Source organism: Varroa destructor, unplaced genomic scaffold (genome assembly GCF_002443255.2).
Source record: "Varroa destructor unplaced genomic scaffold, Vdes_3.0 BEIS01000001.1, whole genome shotgun sequence".
In the NCBI taxonomy this organism is placed as follows: domain Eukaryota; kingdom Metazoa; phylum Arthropoda; class Arachnida; order Mesostigmata; family Varroidae; genus Varroa; species Varroa destructor.
In genome coordinates, this window is record NW_019211454.1 from 36280147 (window position 1) to 36300423 (window position 20277).

Sequence of the window (20277 nt, forward strand, 5' to 3'; positions counted from 1 at the left end):
GATTGCCATGATGTCCGTCAGTTGGCCTAAAAAAGTCTGCCTATACCACATCAACCGCAATTCTTCGAAGCAACGTTTGACTAGCGACCGTACCGAGCACTATAGATTGTCAACGATAACGTCGGATATCTCCATCTTCACAGACTTCATCGGCAGGATCTAGGTCTGTACGGCACATTTGCGTGCAATTAAGATCTTCTGCGCGTTTTGGCCACCATAAAAAGCCTATCTCGTCAGAATTTATGCTGTTTTCATGAAGGACTTTTAGAAAAGGAGACGGCGATCAACAAAAGGAACAGCGACGGATATCGTCGCTCATTCCCTGTGGAATACTTTCCCTATACGTTCACCAATGTTACTTGGGTAGTATTCACTGATTTTTTTGCGTCGATTTGCTTGTCGCTTAGGCCTTTAAGCCCCTTCAAGAGCTACGGCAACGGTCTGTACAGACACATATTAAAATCAAATGTAAAAAGGGTACACGATGGAGAAGTTTGTGCTAGCGATCCGTAGTGCTTGCCACTAGAGACAGGCATTGTTGCAATTGCAGTAGCATAATCTAACAATAAACTACGGGTAATGGGATTACTGATGCGTGACTTTATCTCTTAGAAATAGCGCAATTGCACGAAACTGGGTGTATCTCTTATGTTTTCCTTCCTCTTGAATAGAGGCTCATTGTAGTAGGTACATGCATTGCCCAGAGCGAAACAGTCATTATGAGATTGACAGACGATTCTGGTGCTACGGTGGCTACGACAAGGTAGACGTAATGTTGATAGATACTTTATCTGTTTTTGTCTAGTTATGTTCGGTGCATGTGGTAAGGCTATACCCGAACAGGACAAAGGATCTCAGTTCCGATAACGCTGGAAAGCCACAGCTGCTCCTCGCGTTTGCGAGCCCCAAAAACTTCGGATATCAATGATGGATGAATACGGGTTGATATAAGCTATGCAAACAGAAGAAGTATGTTTCCTACTTGCGTATCGATGTCTGAAATTTTATTGAGAATTTACTTACCACTTCGATCCTATGAAGATTACGAGTCACAGGTGAATAGATTTTTTCCTTTGCTAACAAAGAGATTTCTTACAACGCACATTTTATAAGCTTTGGCTTGTTTGGCCAGATTCTTATACACTCCAATTCTGCTCTTTGAAACTGTGTGACGTTTTAATGACGTAAAGCGTAGGCAGCAATGCATTTACAGATAGTAGGTTATGAAATTGCGTTTTGTAGATTGCTTATATGCCTAATAAAGCCAGGTCAGTATCGAAATTACGAAATCTGTTTCGAAAAATCTTTTTCCCGAGGAAATTACGAGTCGCTTGTTCATGGGTCTATTCATGCTCGTTCAAACTGTTACGTCTAAACATCATGAGAGTGTTGCACTATATAAAGAATCATGGGAGCTCGATGGAGTCCAAGTGGGCCAAAAAGGCAGTAGCCTTACGTTAAAGTGAGCCCGTAAAGTAGAAACGCCCCGAATTTTATAGGCTACGATGGTGAAAACGATATTTAGTGTCATACAAACAAGAAGTTCGCACAGCCCGTTTTTGTACATTTTATTCTAAAAGCAGCATCTGTATTCCACATTGAATACGTATAACAGCATAAACGTAATGGACGTAATCTTTAATATTGGTTATGTTTTAGTATTGGTTAATAATAGCGCGCATTTTATTTTAATACTCTCTTGTAACCGGTTAGCTTTCAAATATGAACTATTAATTATTTTGCATCTTAAATTGTATAAAACATATGTATATATAATCATTATCCATATATAATGTTAGGTGAACGTTGTGTACGGCCAGAAACGTATCTAAGAAACTCATTGATCATTCCGGTTATAACCGTCATGTAACCCTGTACATTGTCTGAAGAAAATTCTATAAGTATACGATAGCTTTTTGTATGTACAAAATACATATATTTCCACTAGTCGTATATGTACATTTTTGTTAGTTTCTGCTGTTTTCTTTTCCTAATCATCGCTAAGGCTGGCCGATCTCATCAATTCTTACTTCTGTCCCTACCTATGGCATAAAGAACATTCGGGAGCGACACGGAAGAACGCTCCGGCTTGCCAGAGCAGACAGATTCACTTCGCGCAGGAAGTCGCAGGTTAGCGAATGTACTATTCGAATAATATACACGGCTTCATGAGTTAAGCCTACTCTAGACCTGTTGCTGAGTCTACATTTTCATAGCCGCGCCAACAAAGTCTAACGGTTAGACGTCTCCGCCTCTTGACGCCAAAGTCCTCCGAGGTGCCAGATCGCTTCGAGCAGCTGAAGCGCTCCCGGTGTTGACATATAAGGATCCGTCCGATCGCCGCCATGAGTGGTATATTACTCACGTCTATTTGGGTGGTGGCTTTTTCGGTTAGTTCAACAACATTCGAGTAGACGACGCGCAGTATAGCTATAGTATTCAGCCATGCGTGGTGCGAATGCGACTGTCAAACCACCTGCGCCATCAGGGGCTATCCTGATTGGTTTTTCGACCAAGTTCGTGGCGCTCTATGACTCTACAAATTATACCTGTACATCAGTGCCATGCATCACTTCTAGTTATGAACCAGCAACCGGTAGCAACGCGGTAATTCTTTTCTTCTTTTCTAGCCACTCCTTATCCGACCGCTACCCAGAGGCTACGGTGATGCCGATGAGGCATATTCAGCTTCCGGCGACAGTATGATAGGTTCTTTACTTTGCGGTAACAACAGCGATGGAAAAACTCCAAAGCCGTTTCCTCAGTTTGTGCGGAGCCGCCATACCAAAACCTTCGGAGCCAATACCGTTGTCTATCTATTGCTCTTTCTGCTCTCTTGTCGTCTCCTACAGCAAAGTTACACGATGTCTTTACAAACAGCTATAGCAGACAGGTATTTGCGAAGTGGAAGGGAGTACTAACAGTAGGACGCAGCAGGAACGGTGGCACGAAAAAGACTCGCTAGCCCGATACTCCAGTGGTCATATTCCCTTGCTGTCTTGCTTGCCCGGCACTGCCATTGCTCGTGCCGTAAAGCGGCAGCGGTTGACGCTTACTGTCGCTGCTACTTCAGAAGAGGGGACGGCGACGACGACGACGCCAGCGTTGTCGTGCTCTCTTCTGTGTTGTCGAAACCCAATCGTCTCCTTCCGCTCAGCCGCTTTTAAATAGTGAAAAAGCGAGCCACAGTTTCTGGCGGTGATGACACGCAGGAGCCTTATCACGACAGTAGTTAGCGTTTCGATATTGTCACGGTAACGATGATACTGCTGATAATAATCGAAATGTAAGTGTATAGTAATCACAGATTTGAAGTTCAAGTGCACCATTTTGTAATAGTGCCACCGCTTGCAGGTGTCATTGTTATTTCTCGAGGTGTGATTTAAGTGTATTCTATAGAGGTAGTCGAAGCGTTGAACGCCCTCTTTCGTTCTATTTTGGTGCTACGGTCAAAGTGAAAGAGAAAATCTGTAAAATGGCTAGAAAGCACCATGGATTTCTCATTGCTATACTGGCTCTAGTAGAGCAAAGGCCTATCATCAGCCTTTGCACTGAGGGTAACGCTAAACGTATTCCATCAATGATCTGTGGCCCACGAGTGTTCGTAGACAAATATATCCACTTACAACAGTACGTATATGTGTACGACACAAGTCTTCCGGTAACGTTCAAAGTCTATATTCAGAAGCAAATCAGAAGTATATAACAGCATGACGTGTGCTCTTTACCTCTTTCATTGATATGCTCCAACAGATAGGACCATATCAGTGAGGCCACCGTATCGAGCACCGTTATTGTTATTGCTGTTTACGGAAGAGCGAATGTACTCGCTATCGTCGCGGCCACTCTTGTGGTACCTCGCCGACGGCAGAGTACTAGCATCGTTGATTTATAATTATTAACTGCTTTCAGCGTCTGCCTTAGTTTGTGCAAACTCGAGCCTATTGGATGCACCTGCAGTTGCTGACGCGTACCACCTGCCAAAAGATATCATCAGCTTTGCGTAGATTAACTGAACAGGTGCGTTTCGTAGTCGTACTGTTCTAGAGAAAGCTAAACATAAACAAACAGAACTATTTTCCTCTTCTTTATGATGTCAAGAGAATTGAGCAGCTCTTTAGCATTTCGAAGCGAATATTATCAACGAATTTTCCCTGTGTTCTCGCATTCATTCGCTTTTAAAAGGAAAAAGGAGAAGAACATGGAGGGCGGTAAAAATGAATCGATACTTCTGCACTATAGACGGATACTGTGAATCATGATGATGCCGCCTAATTATTTATTTCCGATCCGTTGTCATCAATACGCATACATGTTTGCGTACGGAGTCGCACAGCGTTCGTTTGCCCTTTACTCCGCCCCGTAGCTATCTCTATCTCTCTGTCTTTGTTTTTCCTGCCCTTACTAGCAAGGCGGTGTATCTATCATCGAACAAGGCATCACCAAGTATCCGGTATCCTGGTGGTGTTGCTTTCGACAGCTTCAGGGACGACACAGGCACTGACGGGAGGGATAAGTTCCTAAACAGCCTATCGACTTTTATTTAAATCTAAACAGCAGCAGCCATCTACGTATGCAGATCCCACAACCCGAGGAGCTGAGGCATCATCAAGCGCTGCACCACCACGTCAGCATCTGACCCCTGCTCTTCTCCGGCGTCGCTGAAGATTGTCACCCTGTACCCATCCGTCTGCCAACCGTTCTATCTGTCACCTTTGTCCAAAATAGGTCCTTTCTTCGTTGGGAGAAGCGAACTCATCTACACCTCGTCGACAGCAAGTCACCTCTTGGGAAACAGCCTCTGCTGCTGGCCGCGCTCAGTTACTGGCTAACAGAGGCGACGTAAAGGTCCCTACAGGCTTTGGTCGTTGCTTATCCTATTGCTGGTCTCGCTGAAGTGGGAAGTGCTCGCTAAACCTGGCATTGAATATTCTCTTCTTCGACTGTAAACGATGTGAACGTTGAGACACCATAGTAGAAGACGAGTGATGTCCCCCGATTTCGAGCGAACAACGAAGTTAGCAACAGACGGCAAAAGAAACAGATACGTTTCCCTCTTTTCCCACCCTTCAGTGTTTACAATTCGTACTTCGTGTAAATCCTCCGAATTCTGCTGCTCCTGTTTTTGGGCCATTTGTCGCTACTAGCGTCACTATGCGCATGCATTCGAGCATGGGATTCATACGGTTTCGATCGGTCGTATGTGTGCTCCGTAAACCACCTTTTACCAGATCTAACAAAACTGAACAGTTGAAGCCACTGACACGAATTACCGTCACTCCGTAAAGCTTCTCCTACATTTTTTTCTGTCTTCAAGGCGGCAATGACAACGATGAGGCGGGCTACCTGGTGGCGTACTGTAGCTGCTCTCGTTCAGCGTTGGTGTTGTTGACTTAGTTTCAAATTAGCACAGCGCCAAGGCGAAAGGGGAAGGAAAAGAAGCGGACTAAGATCGGTAGAGGGGCACCAGCCCATCCCAATAGAAGATACGACGGTAGCCTGAACGAAAAACCTAAGCCAAACGCCTAAGAGCAGCAACGGCAGTAGCAGCGCGAGCAACGGTGCGCATAGTCAAAGTTCTCGCTTATTACCTCTACACACGCCACATGCTACTGGTACCGTCTAAGCAGTATTACGCGAGGCGCAGCTATCACAGTTGCTACTGGCCACAGCTACGAGGCATTTACGCGCAATAAGAACAGATACACATATGCAGTAGATAAAGCTTTGGCTACCTGTGGGGCCGAGTGTAACAAACTCTCGCGTTGAGCGAATAGACGAATCGTGCAGATAGATACTCGGCTGGGATCGCTAAGATAACAAACGCTTCCGGTAACGGACAAAGTTTGCATCACTAATTCGTTTTGTCTTCAGTTCGCATCTAATCGATTGCAAACTCAAACAGTCCACGAAGACCTTTGTGGTCGAATCTAACTGTGAAAAATCCAAACTTTGTTTCACCTCAATGCGCCAAAAACGGACAGATTTCTAATAAAAGTTCTCAGATTCGAGAGTAAGAGAGTCGCATTGCTTTACTATTACTTTTGTAACTACAATGTATATTTTGTGCGGGCCAATATCTGAGTAAAGGCGCCTGATAGTAAGTTTGATTCCAATTGATTACGTTTAACGTAAAGTTAGGCATTTTATAACATTGTAATCGCAGTATAGTATATGTAAAAAAGCATTATATTGTATAATATATTATTGTCGTACACGTAACTAGCGTACAAAGTTCTTTAAATCTTTGCTTGAGCTCTTCGTACAACAATTATTAGCATTAGTTACCGAACAGTGTGTCTCCGACCAACGTGCCATGAATGCTCATCTGGATGAACGCAATGGCCAGGCAGCAAAAAGAACAGTAATAAACCTGGCTACTTCTTAATAATTGCATCTAACGCAACGGAACGAGCATGCCTTGCATATTTGATTTAAGGAATAGTGGATCTAAAAGGGACAGATTCTCTATTTTCGGTATTATTCTACTACGACGCTGACCAGTTAGTAGCCCCGTTGAATCATCTCTACATGTATATATCCGTAGAAGCAGTTAGCGGGCAGCTTTTACGTGTGCTGAGCTGCTCAACAAGGAACTCCGGGTGCCACCACCAAAGTAGACATCTATGTGAATGCTATTATAGTATTAACGGAAACATTCTCAAAGCAAATACAGCTAGCGCCATCTAGTGCAGATACGGCAAACTGAATAAACGCAATTCGGCACCAACAGCGCCATCTGATGAGAGTAAGAAAAACGTGAATAAAGCAGTTCCTAAATTCTTCCGACAGACGGAGCTACAGTTGTCGCGCGAAGAACTGTTTGGTGTTTGACAGAGAAAGATCTCTGCATATGAATTTCTCTTCTGATAAGCCACTAACGTAAAACAAAATCATTATGATGTAAGCTAGGCTAATTACATAGACTAAGAAATATTTGGTTTATCTTAGCAAATGAATATTATTTCAAAGTAGCGTGTTTTTAGGAGTAAGCTATTTTTATGGATACAATTTGGTTCAACATATGTCCTTTCATTAAGCTGAGTGCGAAATATATCCTCGGTGCAGAATTACGACTTAGTTTACGACATTCTTAGGCAAGCTACCTTGTTTATGTACCAAAGATTCTATATTTTTAACGAAAAGCCAAGTCTATAGTCTTTGCTATATAATCGCATATTTGATCCTAGCCTTAAACGAGTAAGGGTGTATCGGCGCACATGTATATCTGCTAACAATCTCGAAAACAGCTTAAAGAATTTCTGTGGCTTTTGAAGCTAGACTTGGCGAGAAAATGCTATGATAACACCAATATGTCTTCAAAAAATCAGTTTAAATTCTCAGAAATAGAAAGAAGAAAAGGGATAAGATAAATCGAGATAAATCTTTTTGTACAGTTTCTTTATCGGAGATCTAAAACATGCTACACACAAAAATAGAAAAACTTAGTTATTGTTAATTTATAAAGGATGTATAATTTTTACCTTTATAACAAAATCGTACACAAACTGGATTTTCTCTAACAACCTATTGAGAACTTCTTAAAAATGTCGGTGTTTTTAGATTACTTGTTTGATTTTTAGGCGATTTAGTATATACTAGAACTGCATTGGCGATGGTTAAGGCTATCCGAAAATTGGTTGCATATACCAGTTTTTTGTAAATTGCGGGTTCATCCGCACAGACCCACACATGATATTTTTATTCAGTCTTTCTCAAACGAAAATATTTTACAGTGAAAACAGAATGAGGTAAAGCCGAAGCGACATACACGGCCATTGTCTGACTTCGAGATCTAGTAGGCGCACCGTAGTGTTTCTTCAACAATGTCCTAAAAGGCCCCAGAATTGAAAGTGGTAAGAGGATCCAGGACAAAACTCGGCTAGAAAAGAACAGTATATATAGGATGTTTGCTTTACAATGAATTGGGAAAAGTAATAGAATAACGCAGCTTAATAATTAGAGTGTGTTTGACGCTGATAATATACGAAAAATTGATGAATATGTGGTTTTTGGTGTTCCGGTGAGCAGAAAGGGGTGGATGTACATGCGTAGTGTTGCTTGTTACCGCACACATGCACCTCATAATAATACTTTAAGAGAGCAAAAGAAAATCAGACCAGCCTAAAGAGCAGCGAATCCCAAGCTCCCGAAGAAATATAATATTAATTTTTTCCATTACTGGTCTAAAGAAGTTATTTTTGAAAAACAGTTTTTCTAGCACCGCCTACATGTACGCGACAAGCTAACTTCTGCTTGCCAGCAGAATTCTCTGCGTATTTGTGCGAATGCGCAAAAGCATAGGCCTTCTTTTTTTACCAGAGCAAGAGGCAGCGTGAAGATGGCTGTGTGGTATATGGTTTGCTGGTTCAGCAGTTTACCTATTTTTTTGCTGGAATGGCTGACGCCAGCAGGCCCTATGAACCACGTCGCTCTCAGGGCCCTTGCCGCTACCAAGTAACAGCTTTAGCAGCTCATCTGCAGCTCATAGCAGAATTATACTGGGGGCTTCTCGGCATATAGAAACCGAGTCTTTGACCGACGTTCCAACTAAATCATCGAGCGATCTCACTGAAGCTAGCTAACTGCAGCCAAAAAGGAAAGCAGAACCGGTTTCAATGCACGCTACCTTGAACGTTACCTAAAAATCTCTTTTCTTTCTGGAGTGTTTGACACAAGACGCGCTTGGAAGAAAAATTGGGTCGCGCTGGTACCTCGTCGAGCTTGTCCGACAATAGAGACGAAAGCGTATTGCATATCTCGGATTCTGCTTGTCGCAGCGAGTATTGCTGCACCGTTGCAGTTTTGCTGTTGTTCGTGCATAAGGGCAGATAGGCGCGTCTGACGGAGCGGTGTCTGATCTCGTTATTTATTGCTATGCGTTCGCATATCCCCTTCGTGGCTGATTTGCTTTTGGTCATCATAAGGTACAGTTGATCGGGCATGGGGGTTGCTCGAATTAGATATCGTTATTGGTCAACCACGAGAAGTTACGAGTACGGCAGAGTTACAAGCTACAAACTTCATTTGTAAAAGTTTCTTTTCCATAAAAACTAAAATATGATCGGGAATGAACGCTTGGCTAATGGCTTGGTTAGCCGCGTCTCATATTATTGACATGAGTTTCAGAATACGGAAGCAAAAGTCTAGAAAACGTTGAAGTAGGTCAATGCACCTACCAGATTAGAAGAAAGTAAAGATCAACATGACCTTTACTTTACTCTGCGACTGCGAGCGGCTCCACAGAAAAAAAACTGATCATTTAAAAACGGAAAAGCAGTCTATTACAACAAAAATCACTTATAAGAATGACTTAGCGAACTTGTCATCTTTCACACTAACTGTAGCTCTAGTCGACCCCTGATAACCGTCGCTAGGGTAGGCTATAACAAACACATATAATAAAAATGGGCACAAATATAATCGTCTGAGAATGATTACCTTTGTAGCTAATAGCAACGAACGATATGAAGAAAGATTTTGGTGAACTTCGTGATTACGAGGGATTTCAAAGACATCTGGATGTAGACAAAACTTTTTTTGTTCATACATAAGTTCTACTACATGTCTCAGTATAAATCACCTAACCTAGTCGACCTGCGAAATATTATGTACCTATTCATTATTTCGCAATCCATGGAAGTCACGGAAACCGTCTGGTGAAAGGTTTAATTCACGGCACGCTGCTATAAACGAATCACCGGAATATATCTCTCGGTTTCCATTACAAAAAGTCTAGGTTTGTCACTTGACGTTAAAAAACGTTTGCTTAATATAAACAGACTAAAATATTAATCCATGAAACCGTATCTATCTGTTTTGAACCTAATGTTATAATCTAAACAAGGAAAGATCTTTATCTGCGAGCGGCGTTTGTCTACTAAAGATTAGTAGCATGAAAATATAGCCATGCGTTGACGGGGTAAAAACATTGCCCAGTGGGGCTTCTTCAAGATTTGTAGGTGACACTGAAGATGAGATATTCCGTTCATTATAATGATTATGTAGAGCAATAGTAGTGGCACTCGCAACTCTCGGGGATCTTCCCCTCAACAACAATAGATGTTTTGTTACCTCCTAGAAGAATTGGCTCGGCCATTCCCCACCAACATTCAACCCAACGAAGGGGGTGATGGATGCAGAGCTGTTTGAAAGAAAAGGCTTAGCTTTTCTGTATAATACTCTATACCACCTAGGACAGACACACACATACACACACCCACCCACCCACCCACCCTGGTATGTAATATGCAGAGTTATAAACGACAATCTCACCTGCCCCTTCCAACAGAGTTTTTTACGAATATGTACGAATCCAGAAGTCCTATTTATCGGCCGAAAAATAGTGCACGGAAACGGCTCAAAAAAACAGTTTATAAATTTACCTCAAAGTTAACGTAAACGACGTATATGCTCCGCACTGATCAAATGTTTATTTTCCTATAACTAAATTGTTTGTGAAGCCGTAGCGAGCAACCGATACGCTCCTTGACCTGTAGGCAAAAGATTTTCAAAAGCTTTTACCTACGTACGAGAATTACCTAGTTTAAAAGGGTTTCAACGTTGCAAAGCTAAACAATTGCCAGCATGGATTGCTTCTTTTTTTTTTTCTTTCTAATTTGATATAACTCCATAATATATATTGTAATATTGTAACATAGCTCTCGTTTAATGACGTACAGAAAATGGTACTTCTGCTTCACCTGAGCCTTCACATTTACACAAAAGAACATGCACTACTCTGTTATATCCTACAATTCTTTAATATACCGTGGCGCGCCACATTTACACAGATATATTTAGGCATCGCCTAAATATTCCCGCCTAGTTTCTTTTCGTCGCCATCGCATGCGTGGCATCATGCTGCATCACCATAAAAATCGCTTCGCAAACGAAAAGATCACATCCAATGCTGCTCCAAGTTATTCCCACATAGTTTGGCAGTCTCTTAATTGCGGTGCATTAAAGCGAAAGGAGACTGGCAGAGGAGTCACCGGAAGAAAGGGTAGCACAGAAAAGCCACTCAGTCAAAGTCAAATGGAATTTTTTTTATTTACAAAGTCTGTTTTGGTTGTCCTTCTTCTAAGTTAAGTGACGCCAGGCGATAGATCGCTTTTCTATGAACGGTCAGAACCCACTTTATCGGCTAGAGCCTGCCAACCTTTTTACTGGCACTTTCCAGTATGTAATAGCGGAACTCCTTTAATATCGATTACAAAAAATTATATGTTCGTCGGGAATCTGTGTTCATACATTTACTTCCTATATTTGGTCATTATAGTTGTAGTATATAGCACCTATGAAAATGGCACTATGACAAAGCAGGAAAAATAGAAAAACTATATTATAATACACGTTCAGAGCTGAATTGAAAGTTAGAACGCGATTCTCCGTTTTGTTAATCTACTTGCATGAGAAATGACCAAGTTTTTTCATCTCGTTTCTATTACATACATAGTATAGCTTCAGTGTCGCGTTTGGATTAACAATCCGTCCAAATAAAGGTACTCCTTTTTTAAATCCGCCTGTATTTTCATAGTAAATAGTAGTGGAACCGATTATTATGGCCCAACTCATCTTTACTCAAAAATTGTTCGCGGGCAGTGAATCCCACACAAACAAGCCGATGTGAGGGAGAGCACCGTCAGACATTTTATCTATAGAGCCGTTCGGCAATCAGTCAACGATTGCAGGCTGTTGTTCGTTCAGACTTCGGTGGGGCAGGATCCGCCCAAGCCCATGGCTATACCTATCTGTCAGTGAACTTGGACTGAACGTGGCAGGCGAGTCAGAGATGTCGGGAAGCTACAAAGAGGAAACGTAACAATATGCGACAGCAGCTGCAATTGTGTTTGTATAAGAAGGGTACACTGTTGTTCCTGCCCAACGACGACAGCAAGACCTGCACCGGCAGCCAGCGACAAATCTTTTGCTGACACGCTTCACGATAATTTAAAAAATAGCGACGCAGAGGCTCAGACAATATTGAGCCCTATTTTATTTTTACAGAACAAACAGCTAACAGGATCCGTACAGAGCGGGCAACAGATCCCATTTCCATACGTCATACGGGAGTGTGTTCAGCCATACGTATGTAAGATAATTATAGAATGGGCTTTCTGTAGTTTTCTCGAATAATTTTTTAAAAAATTGTAGGAATAGAACCTGTCGGCAAACATAAGACGTGCCAGCGGACACATTTAGCCATATTTTATAGGTCATCATCTTTGAAATTTGGACACCATAATCTTTTTTCAATGAAAAAGACGCTGAGGCATATCCCGTTTAATAGAGCCTTGATTATTAAACCAACACGCTGTTTTTCAGGTTGATATTTCTAGACTAATTTAGGTTTCTTTTTTTTTGTATACTTAGTAGGTGTCTTTGCGTACAACCTTTATAATGGTTGCATTCAATAGTTTCTCCTATGTTTGGCCACAGCTATAAGAAATGTACGAAAAAAATCTTACTCTTGAAATGTTCGACCTTTGTCAACAATTTTTAAAAGATATCATGCAACTTATGGTACAATGCTTATTCGGTGTGTTAATAATTACTAAGAAGTGAATAAGAAAAAATGTAACTTGAAATAGTCAAAACAGCTGTGCATTGACATCGCCTTTCGGCTATGGAACTAAGGCCAAAGATGGATAGTTCGAAATTGTCACGCAGACTATTGCAAAACATTAACTTAGCAGACGACAAAGACACGACCTGAAAGTATTGTATGTTACGATGAGAGTATATATCTACTTGAACTCGCCTTTTCAAAGAACAAAAACAAAGTTTTATGGAAATCCGGAAGACGATAGCATTTCAGGACATTAACACTGGATCCGCCGATTTCCCCAACAATTACATCACTGAGATGAATATTTATTTCCTCGATTTTACCGTTATCAAGCAAAACGAGGAAAAACAAATTGGAGATGAACTTGTATAGCACAAGAAGGGTGCACGCAAGCTGCAAATCTGTCGTCACGAAGACACGTATACCATCTAGCTGTTGCTAAGGGAAAAACGGAGGACACTTCGGAGAGACGGCAACGACGAGAACGTAAAAGAATCGCGCCTCGTAGAATCAATTTTGCCACGTTATTATTTTTATTGTAATTATGGTCGCTTATTGATGTTGCTGGAATAGTCGTTTTCTGTTACTCTGTTTTAGTCAAACGTGCACACATACGGACATCGTCTGTATGAACCATTTCAGCTTATGTTTCTTAGAATACGCCGCTTTTTCTCTGCTCTGTGGAACTGTCGATATTACGAAGGTGGCCATCATTGTGTATCGTAATTTATATGCCAAATATTCAGCGTCGACCGTTCCTTGCCTCTCTTTTTTCGTCCATTTTTACCGTTTTCGTCGTAAAAATGAGACACGCATCAATCATGATGGTTTCGTCGCACATGCCCACATGGAAACCTCTTCCTAGGGTCACTGATTAAGCCAAAATTGTTCTATAGCTTAGACGAAACTGAACGCGCACAGTGTACGATATGCAGTGAAGATGTTATGAGGAATAAGTGATCTCGACTTGTACCTTATATGTATGTAAATATGATCCGATTTTGGTGAAGGTTTGCTTGTAAAAACTGAGTGATGATTGACGACCGAAAATCTTCTGTGCAGTTGACGTTCGACGCCGCACACCTGACGAGTGTTGACGTGCGAGCGACGATACTGGCTAACCGGCTGCCGAACGTAACTAAACATACGTAACCGGAAATGATCAAACGCTTCGCTGGGAATAGTGAGCCCCCTAGTCAGATCGCTTCGGCCGCGCGATGGCCACCTGATAATTTTCTCTTGTTAGAAAAAGAATGAAATCTACGCACTTAAGAAGTTAGTTGGTTAGTGTCGAGTGAGGAAGAAATCAAACTGTGAAGTAATCTCTAAGACTGACAAGTATCTGAAAATGAAAATCAACGTTTCGCCAACGGTAAATGAATGAGTCATATGATTAATTACTTCTCCACGATGTTTTTTTATTAATTATATTATTTACAAGAGATAAATTAAACGAACATAGGACATATTTGTAATCGAACCTATTCGTAATGGCTTCGGACAGCTCGCGCAAGGCAAGCTTCCTTTGTGCGAGGTGTTCAAAGCAAATGTGCTATTTTTTGCCATAGAAAAGAGCCCATTTCTACACTGTTTTTAATTGTACTTCGTTCATAATGCAATACAACATTGAACGTTTTCACAAAGTTACAGGATAGTCACTGAGAATGGCAACAGATGGTCGAATTGCAACAAAATGAGATAACCGTCCATGTAAGTATTTGGTATACCTATTTGGCAAGAGACACTATAGGCACTTCATGTTACTTTGGTACTCCTCTTTTTTGTCAGTTGACCATGACCAGCGATGGCGCCGCATACGAAGTGAATAGCAAACGATCATGGATATCTATAAACCTGATGATAACCCATCTTGCAGACATTTCGTATGATTTAGCTTTGTAGACGGACGACTTTAACATGGGGTAAAAACAATCATAATGTGATACCGTGCAGAGACGGATCGCAGAGTGTCAATGGCTGCCCAAATACTCGCAGCGGTATTAGCTGCAAGTAGACGCGACCGGAGCGACACCATACCTAAATTACATTGACTTTGATCTTACAAGTTACAATCACCTTCATTATTATTTATAGTCTATTATCATGCAACGCATTGCGCGATTGTTATTATTGCTACTGTTATCATTATCAGCGTTACCACTGCTGCAGCGACAACTATGATTACTGACGGCAGAATTTACATTGTAGGTATCAGAAGGGAGAACGAACGACACGCACGTTTGCTCAGCAGTGTTCTGCTTCGTGCTTTGTGCCGCTGACGATGGTATAAGAAGAGCACACAACAGACACGATCACGGGTCGAACCAACAGAGAACTTGAACGCGTTACTGCTCCTCCATACACTGATCCTCAAAAAAGACCCAGCCTGGCTGTGTGACTAAGGCTGACCAGACTGGACTGAGCCGTTGTATTGAGCTGCGGAGAAGAGTATCTTCCCTGTTTGACAAAATGACACACAGCCTAAGCTAGCTTCGAACGTTACAACCGTTCTGTAGATACAAGCGTCATAGTGCTCCAATAGGAACAGGATGTTTACCGCTCTGAAATAGCTAATTGTTCATTTAATTACCTACCCAATGCTGAAGTTAAGAAATACAAATGTAATGGCCGTGTAGGAAAGAAAGGTCCGAATCTTCCAGAGTTCTCTCCTTTTCATCGTCCCGTGTAAGGGCAGCCGTTCTGGCATAGCGAGCTATAACTTGTGGGTAGAACGTTTCTTAGAAGAGACGACAGACCCGGTTGCTGGCAGCGAGTTGACTCGTGGTCGTCCATTATCAACGTAAGATAAGCAAAAATAATATCTTACCTGCTGATCATCAAATCTGTTCGGCATTGACGCGGACAATAAAGATACCCCTTAGATAAATCTAGCTAGATTACTTAAGACCAAAGATTAGCAAAACCAAAAACATACAATTACTTCCTGTAACACCTAGCAATCCTTATATATCATTGTAAGCATGTTGAAAGTATTGGCTGCGAACAAAGATAATCCATGCTAAAGAGTAACGACGTGTGAGTCGGAAATTCAGCGATGCTTTTAGTAGTGTTTTTCCAAAATTTCAGATTGATCAAACAATTTCCTTGCTACAAAAAAGGATATCGTAATGGAAGCCTTTGCCAGTAAACGATAACAGCGGCGTCGGATATGGACGAGTAGCCAGACATCGTATTATATATGAGGGTCGTAACGCTAGCAGGGTATTCTAGCTACACACAAAACACTTGAATGAACGTTTCGTATACACGTTTGTCTATTCGAATTGCGATACTGGCACCTTGTATGTGGTAGTAGAGCTTTGAAACGGAACACGTATTATAGTAAGATATTTGGACGTCTTCTATGTGATACGTTCATCCGTGGTTATTGACACCTACCAGTGAACCTATAGGTAACTATTGATGAACGTTCTAGTTGACTGCGTTATATGTGGAAGCAATGAATTGGTCAATCAATCACAATTAATTTTCTCTATAAAAATCGAAATCATCTTCATCAATGGAAAAACTGGAATGGATAATCAGTCGAAGAGAACTTTATTAAATATTGTTAATAAAATAAGTAGAAGTATTTTTAATGTAATACGCTCAATAATACCGGCAAAAAAGCGAAAGAACTACCAATATCATGAAAACGTAAAAAAGTTATCGTTTAGGTAAGTTTCAAATACGTTTACTCATCGCTGATTGCTTTTCTGTTTTCCTCCGAAATGCTATTTATTCTTTCTCACTCACAATAATAACCTCTACTATACGTGAGGCCATTAGAAGCCCTCTTTTTTCACAGGGCAGAACAACTCTTCCGATATGCAACCGATAGCGTGACCCATGTTACTTTTTTGGTCCCAGCTTGATGATTTTAAAGGGAACCATAAATAGTCGTAACAACGCATACTGTGTACCTATTTATTTGCAAGTTTTATACTCGCATAATGCTACGCTGTGATGGGCTTTAAGCTTACGTTGCATAGAATCCGCAATCGGTGTACCAAATGCCCAAACAAGGGGCAAATTCAGCGGACATTGAATAGAATTGACGTCACAAAAACGCAATGCAATGCCGCGCCAACAGAGTATACTCATCATTACGCAAATACTCGTGCTGTAGTTACAGCTTTTACGCCCTTTACATCCGCTCGTAGTTCCATCTCTACATCATCGGAATCGTTTTTCCTTCCGGATTATGGGCTTTCTCGATGCTCCCAGCCAGATGCGTGTGTCGGCTTTCTATATGCCAGTTATGCTTATTATCTATAATAAACTTATTTAAAAGTCTGATGCTACATATCAATTCAGCTCAGCTTTTGTTTTTCGGAAACTTTCGACAGGGCCAAGGGGACAGGTCGAATAAAAAGGAACTGGTTTATTGTGTTAAATGTCAACCACAATCGTCATCGCCCAGAAAGCTCTTTGCTAGCGTAGGAACTGTTCGATTTTGATGGATCTCTGTGAGTGATGGCAAGCTGACAAGACGACCATTGTCTAGCTGTTCTATGCTGTCTGGCATGAGTAACACCCTGATAATAACCTGTAAACGAATAAGTTGCGGGACTTTTTTTTGCCTTAATAATGAAGATACTATTTAACTTAATAATGAAGATATTTAGCACATTGCGAGATGTAAATGTGTGTGTGGATGCGGAGAAAATAGACATCGCTTGAGAGGTCGAAACCCCTAAAGAGTTTTAATTTTTTCAGAAGCTGAGTTTTCAAACGACAGCACGTGCTACAGAGCAAGCAAATTGCTTTTTATCAACAAAGAGATGATGGCCGTCGCCGGCAGATTTTAAACGCTAGCGTTTAGATTGGCCGATACCTACTTTCATCAATAGTCCCTTCGTAGGACTGAAGCACATAAATAGAAACTAAATAATTGTCCTGTATCTTCGTTGCGCATTCAACTACCGAGAAGTTTTTACAATAATCGTTTTTCACGATCCTCATAATGCTTTGCTAAACAATATTGATATCTGCTTTTCCCTGCAAAAACGTAATTTGTAAAGATCCCGTGGTCACTACAGGGTTCATTATGTCTGACACTGGCTACTTTAAGAATAATGGATAGTCTACTCTAATCTATAGATGGTTAACTTAGAGCAAGTTAACACTATTATTAATAGTATAGTTACGCGCAAAATACTAGCACGGGGCTAGCTTTAGCACCACTTATTGAACTGCTTCCACGACTTTTTATTGGAGCTGCTTTATATTAATTCTTATAATGGCCTGGCAGCTTTTTTATTCGTACAAGTTGTGTAGTACTTGCATCACTGGCATGTCCTAACTATTTTACATACGGTTCTTTATATCACAGCAACTCGAGGAGGGCATTAATGACGAGCGTGACGACACCAAGGGACCACTCTGTTTGCAATCGTCAAGACGCTGTTTTCTCTTTCTCTAGAGATTTGTATGCATCTTCTCTCCACTGTTCTTTTTGCCCGATTTCGTTTTTTATTCAAGGACAAGAACAAATTCTCTCGCAAGCAGCTATCGCCAATATAATTATTATTAGCGTTGTTCCTGTAGCTGTTGTTTGAATTCTGCTAGGCAAAGGATACATATACAACATATGTGTATGCTATATATGAATTCTTACATAGAAGAAGTCATATATATATACGCATACTTTCGCGCGACAAAGAATACATCAAAGAAAAAGTCGGGATGAAGCAGACTGACAGGTAGATTCGATACCTCGCACGTAATGAGCGACAACGACAACTCGACTGACCCTCCTATGTTTGTATGATTTTTATTTCCTGTAGCCAAGGCAGCGACACCATCGACAAGACGTTGCGCGAATAGCAGTGACGAAAAAAGAAAACTGTCAGCCTCCTGGTAGAAAAGTTCGGTGAACCGTGTCGCCAGCCATAGCCGAAGCAGCAAACGCAGAGGCGATCGACCAGTCGCCGGTCATCGAGTACGGATCTGTAGGCCAGACACCAGCTGACTAGTCGATTCTCCCTTCTACAGGATATCTTGACCGAATACATACGTCGAAAAATAATAAATTACAACTGTTCTAAGGGCGCGCAACGGTCGCGCAAACAAACAGGCCACGTAAGCATTTACTGATTCCGACAAACGCATCATTTCCGAATAGGCGCTTAATCTTTCTTTACGACAATATATTGAGACGTCGGCTGCAAACGACCGTTGCTGTCGCTCGTTCCAGGCGCAACGTGGAAAGCGATACCAGGGATCTAGCGCCTATTCGCTACTGTCTAAGGCTTACTGGCAGTAGAATCTGTCCGTTGGTTGGCTGGTCACAGCAGCAGCAGCAGTAACACGATGGCCGCGGCAGCGAATTAATCGATGGACCATTTCAGCGTTCCCATCTGCGCCGACTAGTGAGTGATCAATACGTCATCGTCGTCGGTTCGGTAGCGATAGTAATACCTGTTGTTGATTAGGCCGCGTAAACAATTCTAGGCAGAGGGAAAACAACGGCGCCGATAGCTAGGGACAATGATAAGAACCTCGAAAGACAATGGTCAAGGAATTGTCGCGAAATATAATCGATTTCGAATAGATTAAAACGTACACATGAAAACAGAGAAATATACGACCATTTTATCAGACGCCATTGTTGCTTCCTAGATAACTCCCTACGGGAAACAGCACCGATGCCGTGCAAGACGAGCATGTTTAAAAGTCGGGTAAATGTGAATATATTGGTTTGGACGTCTGTTGACCCTGCTGAGCTCGTCTATCGAGTACATAAAAACTTTTAAAAAAAAATTCAGAATCGATATATGTTGCTGATTCAGATGTTTCTTATTCTATAATGGTTAACCATGCCGCACTATTTAATATCTATGATGCATAGCCTGGTAAAAAGTCTATTATTATGTGTCCATGTGATAGAGATGCCGTTTGGGTTAACATAAATTTTTCTCGTAGACATCCTGTTGCCGTGTAGCTTCTGAGAGTAATTCAACGAAATCGCTTTGGCTGGCTCAGTTCGACCCTAACAAGTCTAGCGTTTTTCACAGCTGCGCACACAAATGAACAGACACAAATGAAAATAAGAGCTAATCTTCGAATAGCAAAAAAAAATTTGTCCGTAGATCGCGATTATAAGTTATTGGGCTATTATGATAGAGCAGTAATTGGACCAGGGATCTGGGTGCTTCGTCGACGGGTCGCCATAGTTATTCTATGTTTAGGATAGGCATCACTGTATATTTGCAGTTCAATAGATAAGAATGGCATCGGTAATGACCGAATCTTTAAATCTAGTCTGGGCCTATTTTTCACTGCAACTCTAAATAATTCCTTTGTAAAAAAACATTAACTTCCCAGACACTCTGCAGCCACCCGGACGTCTTGGTTATCACGTTCGTTAGCATTAGCTTTTAATGTCTTTGCGTATAAAGAAGTATCTTTCAAACATTTGATTTCTTTAAAATAATCTCAAAGAAAATCGGCATCAGGATGAGCCGATCAGACACCCACGTAAGTTCAAGTTAAAAAAACAACTGCCTACATGACCGAATCGAAAAGTAGCCTGAAATACGTGCTACTCTTTTTTTTTTTGTTTAGCAGTTTCGCATAATGTAGGCTTTTTGTTTTTCCTACAGTTTCAGAAAAAACAAGAAAAAGATGGGTAAACGATTGTACTTGCTTGCACTCCATGACCCTGATTAATTAGGCCATACAGCCCATTTGCTAATTCGACA

At 41.3% G+C, this 20277-nt stretch overlaps 1 protein-coding gene across 13 annotated transcripts in view; it reads right to left on the reverse strand.

The window, feature by feature from the left end:
• The window catches only part of raskol (Ras GTPase-activating protein raskol), a 167157-nt gene that overhangs the window by 81596 nt on the left and 65284 nt on the right, over positions 1–20277 (reverse strand). The gene's annotated exons all lie outside the window — the stretch shown is intronic.